The sequence below is a fragment of the Mytilus trossulus genome, chromosome 11 (assembly GCF_036588685.1).
Source record: "Mytilus trossulus isolate FHL-02 chromosome 11, PNRI_Mtr1.1.1.hap1, whole genome shotgun sequence".
Classification (NCBI taxonomy): Eukaryota; Metazoa; Mollusca; class Bivalvia; order Mytilida; family Mytilidae; genus Mytilus; species Mytilus trossulus.
In genome coordinates this window covers 32,275,779-32,283,588 of record NC_086383.1, presented here as the reverse complement: position 1 = coordinate 32,283,588, position 7,810 = coordinate 32,275,779, and positions in this window count along the sequence as shown.

Here is a 7,810-nt window from a genome sequence, read left to right as displayed (position 1 = left end):
TCGGGATTGACCCTTTCGGGCTCCGGGAATTTCTTTATTCGAATTTCGATACCTCGGGATTTCGCAACGTTTTTTTTAAGTTCGGGATTTCGTCATGTTTTAAGCCTGGGTTTTCGGGATATGGGCCCCTCATATCCCCCTCTAGACTCTATACGAAAAAATCCCGAAACAAAGAAGATCAAAGAAGTCACAAAAAAACTTTGAACTTTTAATGATAAGTCAATAGTATTTGGTATGAAGTTGTATCAGCATTGAGGGCACATCTCATTTCCACGGCGATTGTTTAGCCATTTAGCTTTAGTAATGCGGGTTCACCACCCTTGTCACCCTTATGAAATTGAATTGTTTGCCCAAAACTTGCTGCAGACTTGCTGCAATTAAGCTTGCGGCAAACAAAAAGTTTGCTGGAACACAGAAAATAGTGTTTGCAGATGTTTGCCGCTACTGACATGACCATGATGACTGAACTGCAAACTTCTGGCAAACATTGCTGCTTTTTGCTGCCAGCTTGCGGGAAGATTGCAGAAACATCAATGTTTGCCGTAAGATTGCCAGCAAGTTTAAAATAATAAAGAATGTTTGCCATAAGATTGCCAGAAAGTTTAAAATAATGAAGAATGTTTGCCGCAAGATTGCAGAAAACTTTGACCATTCTAAATGTTTGCCAGAACATTGCAGGAATTACACAAGATTGACTGGGCATGCCTAGTTGGCACTTCCTGGATGCTAACAATTTGAAATTGTGGCTAGGTCATGTTGGTTATGTTTGGAAATGTATTTCACATATGAGAGATCAAGGAGGCATTTTGGTTCAATAATATGGGATAATCAGTATGTGTCATTTTGTATGTACACATGATTCATAGAACTGCATGTTTTAATAAAACAATTAATGTTATCATCATACATAATTAAGTAAGCAACTACCCTTATGAAACTGAATTGTTTGCCGCAAACTTGCAGCAGACTTGCTGCAAGCTTGCGGCAAACAAAAAGTTTGCAGGAACACAGAAAATAATGTTTGCAGATGTTTGCCGCTAGCTGCAAACTTCCGGCAAACATTGCTGCAAGCTTGCGGCAAGTTTGCAGAAACATCAATGTTTGCCGTAAAATTGCCAGAAAGTTTAAAATAATTAAGAATGTTTGCCGCAAGATTGCCGAAAACTTAGATCTTTTAATATGTTTGCCGCAAGATTGCAGAAAACTTAGATCATTCAATATGTTTGCCGCAAGATTGCAGAAAACTTTGACCATTCTATATGTTTGCCAGAACATTGCAGGAATTACACAATATTGACTGGGCATGCCTAGTTGGCACTTCCTGGATGCTAACAATTTGAAATTGTGGCTAGGTCATGTTGGTTGTGTTTGGAAATGCATTTCACATATATAAGAGATCAAGGAGGCATTTGATTCAATAATATGGGATAATCAGTATGTAATTGTGTAAGTACAAATGATTCATAAAACTGCATGTTTTAATAAAATAATTAATGTTATCATCATACATAATTAAGTAAGCAACTATATGTACATGTATGTGTGATTGAAAAACTTAAGCTATTATAAGTTTGAATTTGTTACTGATGTACTAATTAAGATTAAGTTAAATTCTGTAATGCTTTTATAATACATCTTGAGATTTTATCTTTTTCAGTTTTTAATTAATACAGGTATATTATGTCATTTGAGAATGACTCCTGTCCCTTTTTCAAAACTCAAATACATGTTTGTATTTCCTCACATCTCATGAGTTTGCAAGAATTCTTTCAATGACTGTTGGTATAAAGACAGGAATTAACTTTTTAAAAATGGTGCTGTGTAATTTGAAAGAGATAAATTGAATGTGTCTACACACATGACATTGGTATATGTGTAGTTCCTGCAAGTTTGCCGCAAGTTTGCAACAAACAATTGCCGCAAGCTTGCAGCAAACAATTGCCGCAAGCTTGCGGCAAATCTAATTTGCATAATTATGTTTACCGCAAGCTTGCCGCAAACTTCATTTGCATGGTAAAAAGGTTGCGGCAAGTTTGCCGCAAACGTTTGCTGCAAGCTTGCGGCAATGTTTGCTGCAAACTTGCGGCAAATGTTTGCCGCAGGGCTTATTTTTCGGTAAGGGTATACTAAATATATATACATGTATGTGTGAATGAAAAACTTAAGCTATTATAAGTTTGAATGTGTAACTGATGTACTGCACCATCATGATCATGTTTATTAAGATTAAGTTAAATTCTGTAAATTAATGCAATTATTACCTAGCTTTATATACTTAACACACATTTGAGATTTAACCTTTTTCATTTTTTAATACAGGTATATTATGTCATTTGAGAATAACTGTTACTCAAATGCATGTATGTATTTCCTTAAATTTCATGAGTTTGCAAGAATTCTTTCAATGACCGTTTGTATAAAGACAGGAATTGACTTTTTAAAAATGTTGCTGTGCAATTTGAAATAGATGAATTGAATGTGTCTACACACATGCCATTGGTATATGTGTAGTTCCTGCAAGCTTGCGGCAATCAGTGATTATGAACTGTTGGTGTATGTCATATTGCTTTTCGTAAATTGTGATGTTATAAATTAGGCCGTTAGTTTTCAACGTTACATAATTTCGTCAGTATTTTTCAAAGCGGGACCGTTAGTATATAGCCGACTACACGGAATGGTGCCCTTTATAGCTTGTTGTTAGGTGTTTTTTTGTTAGGTGAGCAAAGTTTTCCGGTTAATAATGGTTACTTTTATAAATTTTTTCTTGGATGGAGAGTTGTCTCATGCCGGGCGCACTCATACCACATCTTCCAATTAATCAATATTGGTGTCTAGCTATAACGTAACGGTACCCAAAATGCACCTATTTAGCAAAAATAGCAGCGGAAATCTTGAACGATTTCCTAGAGACTAAACAATTTGTATTTTTATGATTTGATACTATGCATATCTTTCAACATAGGTAGAAATATTTAGATATGCACAAAACGTTCACAGTATTTATTAACAGATGAAGTGTTTACAAAAAAAGCAAAAGGTACTGAAACGTCATCTTTTTTAAACTATTTTTAAAATGTGTTACAAGCATCAATTTCTTTTAAAATGAAGAGTAAGCATAATGAGGATGTTAATTTTGATGTATGCCTTTTTGTGCTTCTTCGTTACATTTGTTGTTTTTATAGTGATTTTAAGATGATAACACAATGTTGACTGCTGTACCCCTATATTTTTTTTTTTTTTTTTTTTTTTTTTTTTTTTTTTTTTTTTTTTTTTTTTTTTTTTTTTTTTTTTTCTGTTTAATAATCGGTAATTTCTTTTTTTTTTTTTTTTTTTTTGAATATTTAACATATTTTATTAATAATCACCTGTTACATCAACCCTCAGTTGCCCAGGGAACAACTAAGGGGGCCCCATTTTTACAGACTCATTTGTCGGGGAAAAAGCAAATGAGAAAAAAAAACTCCCACTATAATTTATTAACATCCACCTTTATAAATATTATCTATCCTTGTACAAATGTACCTGTACATGTAGTCCTTATCGATCTATATATCTATACCTCTCACCATATATAATTATTTGAATAAAGTATGTTTTTATCATTATTTATTTCTCACAAAGGCTACCTGTATTTATTAAGCAGTTTCAATTTTATCGTACATCACGTCTTTTGTTATGTTAATTTCAATTACATTAAATTTCTGGTCGAGTGATCATTTACCACGTGCGATTTGTTAAAGGGATACATGTGTAGTTCATTCATAAATAAAATGGATTAATGATTTTGATTCCCAATAAGGATTAGTTTCAAAGATATGGTGAGTAAATATTTGTTTATAATATGATACATCATGTCTTGTTACAATTAGATGATATACATGAATACATACACAACAGAAATAATTACATGTAGGGAGTTGAGAGCAGTGTACATATTATTGTTCAATCAGTATCAAAGAGGTCATTACACTGACCTGACCACGCAAAATATATATTTATATACAAAAAATGTCACACATAGTGGAAAAGGCTTCTATCTTCGTATTCGTTTTAAGATATTTGTGCAAAAACTGCATTTCATGTTTTATCATATTTAAAATCATCGCTTTACTTATCCCTTTCTTTTGATATTTATACCCCTATATTTTTGACATTTTTGCCTGTTGTGTCTGTTTGTTTTGTTCACGCATCGGTGACAATAAAAGGGAATTTGATGCGACTGTCATACAAGTGAGAGGTTTAGCTAGCTTTAAAACCAGGTTCAATCCACCATTTTCTACATAAGAAAATGCCTGTACCAAGTCAGGAATATGACAGTTGTTATCCATTCGTTTGATGTGTATGAATTTTTGATTTTGCCATTTGATTGGGACTTTCCTTTTTGAATTTTCCTTGGAGTTCAGTATTTTTGTGATTTTACTATGGACTAATATCCAATTGTTCAAAATATCGGAAGAAATTAAACAAAAGCTCTGTTATTTTACTTTTAACGATGCGAATTTAAACATGGATGCAATTTAATTGGGTACTCCTAATTTCAGAATCATTGATGGTTTGTAGGTCAGTTTAGACCATTTTTCTGTGATTCCATATGGATTCAAAAATAAATTGGTGAAACCATGCATATAGTAAATAGTGATACATCTACAAAATAAACATATACTGAAAACTTTTGTCTGAAGCATAAATAAACGTAGGTTAAAAAACTGTCAAAATAGGTGCAATTTGTGTACCCTGACGTTAAGACAGGCGAGTAATGGTCAATTAAAATTGTTTTTGGCTTACGTTTACATTTATGTAAGATGGAGCTAAAGGAACATCAGCATCTAAAATGTGTACGGATTGATTGTTTAGTCTTAGATGCATGATTTTTTATTAGTTGTTAGTGGCTTTGAACTAGCTGTCAGATAACTGCGAGTACTCTCAGATCTTTTTGTGTCGGGATGTATAAGTACCCGGCCACGTCTACTTGTAGTTTTGTCCATCTGATGAGTTAAGCATTTTTCAACTGATTTTTATAGTTCGTTCTTATGTTGTACTGTTATACCACTGTCCCAGGTTAGGGGGAGGGTTGGGATCCCGCTAACATATTTAACCCCGCCACATTATTTATGTATGTGCCTGTCCCAAGTCAGTTTGTTTATGTGTTACATATTTGTTTTTCGTTCATTTTTTTACATAAATAAGGCCGTTAGTTTTCTCGTTTGAATTGTTTTACAGTGTCTTATCGGGGCCTATTATAGCTGACTATGCGGTATGGGCTTTGCTCATTGTTGAAGGCCATACGGTGACCTATAGTTGTTAATGTCTGTGTCATTTTGGTCTTTTGTGGATAGTTGTCTCATTGGCAATCATACCACATCTTCTTTTTTATATGTAGTAGACACACTGGGCATTAGTTTAAGCTATACTATACCCCAATGGCATTGCCTGGGCGGTGCTGGGGAAAGATTTTCACTCTTATGGGTAGTTGCCTTTTTGTTGGTTTTCTAGGCTTTTATGATGGTTTATCGTGGTTTTTTTTTTGCTTAATGAAGCACCTATTTATGTTGGAAAGCACATCTTAAAGTTAGCCAAGGCCTTTAAGATGAAAATGACACCTTGTATAGACCAATAATATGTTCAGTTTGGTGCCTAGGGTGAAAAATCCGGGGTTGGTATGGTCAATATTGGCGTCTGACTATCCAAATTGGGGGTAGGGGTCGATTAAATATTTTTTTGGCTTACGTTCACATATTTTAGTATACGTAAAGATTCAGGGATATAGAAGACACCCTAAGTATTAGTTTGGACTATAATATTCCCCAATGGCATGCATGGGCAGTGCTGGGGGAAGATTTTGACTCTTATGGGTAGTTGCCTTTATGTTAGTTTTCTAGGCTTTTATGATGGTTTATCGTGTTTTCGGAATTCCGCTTAATGCCCTTTTATGTGTTATCCCATCAACACTTTCGACAGGCTTATAGTATAATACTTCAGGTACACATCGCTTGTATCTCAATTGCAGACCAAAGGCGACTTACATACACCCAAATCTGATGTCAATCTTTTGAAACATGCTTGGTATATATGCTGAGGTTACCAACATCAATATGTATGTGTTAGTATTTCCGAATTAGACTTTTTACCGGATTTGTAATCACATAAGCAACACGACGGGTGCCACATGTGGAGCAGGATCTGCTATAGTCTGTTTCCCGGCCGTTATTGAAATTAATATTTGTATATTCCGAAGGCATACTGAATGTTTTACGGAGGGGACCAACCTAGATCTTCTAACTTTCCCGGAGCACCTGAGATCACCCCTAGTTTTTTGGTGGGGTTCGTGTTGTTTATTCTTTAGTTTTCTATGTTGTGTTATGTGTACTATTGTTTGTCTGTTTGTCTTTTTCATTTTTAGCCATGGCGTTGTATGTTTGTTTTAGATTTATGAGTTTGACTATCCCTTTGGTATCTTTCGTCCCTCTTTTAGGTGACCAGAGTTAAATTTTAGCATATAACAAAAGTTCCATTTGGGAACTTTCCTTAAGTAATATTTTATCCTTTGTGAAGGAAATTTCTTATAGCATTGGATGGCATATTATATAAGGAAAGTTCCCAAATGGAACTTTTGTTGTATGCTAAAACTTTCTTTAGAAACAAATATTATTGGGGAACTTATATTCTTTCACACATGTGCTGTTAGATGTTTCGAGGGTTTAATAGGCCACAGGTATGGTGCTTAATGTGCTGTAAGATGTAGTAGGTATGTTTAACAGATTTATGTTTGTCTCTAATATTTAATTAACTGTGCATTTGTATTCAGATATCGCAGATCAAATTTATTCGTTCATTGTTTAATCATAGGTTTTTTGATTGAGTTAAGTCTGCCAATTGATATTTTATCGTATGTTTTTCTTTGTTGTGATGTTATGCTATTGTTTCAGAAAAAGGGAGAAGGTTTAGATCCATTAAAACGTTTAATCCCGCTGCAAATGTTTGCACCTGTCCTAAGTCAGGAATCTGATGTACAGTAGTTGTCGTTTGTTTATGTAATATATACGTGTTTCTCGTTTCTCGTTTTGTTTATATAGATTAGACCGTTGGTTTTCCCGTTTGAATGGTTTTACACTAGTAATTTTGGGGCCCTTTATAGCTTGTTGTTCGGTGTGAGCCAAGGCTCCGTGTTGAAGGCCGTACTTTAACCTATAATGGTTTACTTTTTAAATTGTTATTTGTATGGAGAGTTGTCTCATTGGCACTCACACCACATCTTCCTATATCTATTTACATAGTCTTCAACGCCAGGGTAGTGCTCCACTATTAATGGTGGAAAATACAAGAAACTGAACTGAACTACTAACATCATGATGTACATTGCCCTTGGTTAAAGTTGTTTTTTTTATCACCAAAGATAAACCTTGAACGCGGTAAAATGGTAAGGTCCAATGTCATGCAGTTGACATAAAAAACTTATCTGTGCATTTCAGGACCACAAGACGCTGCTGGAGGAATTATTAGAGCTTTCTTACAAATTGACGAAAGGTACGAACGAACGTAAAGGGAGCACGTATTTCATTTTCACAATAACAATTACGAGTCTTTGTTTTTTCCGGTAAAACAGCGATCTTTTCTAGATCAAGTTTATCTTTCAAAAATAAGCATATCGCAAATAATACACGCTTTTAATATAAGAAAACAAAGAAAAATAGTATAAAATACACTTGCGTCCGATACGTTACTTACGTAAACCACGAGTACACACATTTCCGCGGGAATAGTTTTAGCACGAGTTATACGATTAAAATTTTAATGGCATTATTGAAAAGTT